Here is a 362-nt window from a genome sequence, read left to right as displayed (position 1 = left end):
ATATATATATATATATATATATATAATGGACTTATTTCATTTCTGTCTACCATATCCACTCACAAGGTTTTGGTAAGCCTGTCCTGTTACCTGTGCCTCCATAAACTGCAACCATTATCATTTAATGTGATTTCCATGTTGGTATGGGTTGGACTGTTTGACAGAAGTCAACAAGTTGGAGAGCTACACCAGACTCCATTTGTTTGTTTTGGCATAATTTCAATGGTTGGATACCCCTCCTAATGCCAACCACCTTACAGTGTGTTGGCTGCTTTTTACAAGCTACCATATGTGACATCTGCATGAGTGCATTTTACATGGCACCAGCACATTTAATTTTCATTCAAGTTATCCCTACTCAA

Source organism: Octopus bimaculoides, chromosome 28 (genome assembly GCF_001194135.2).
Source record: "Octopus bimaculoides isolate UCB-OBI-ISO-001 chromosome 28, ASM119413v2, whole genome shotgun sequence".
NCBI lineage: Eukaryota > Metazoa > Mollusca > Cephalopoda > Octopoda > Octopodidae > Octopus > Octopus bimaculoides.
This window is presented reverse-complemented; position numbering follows the sequence as displayed.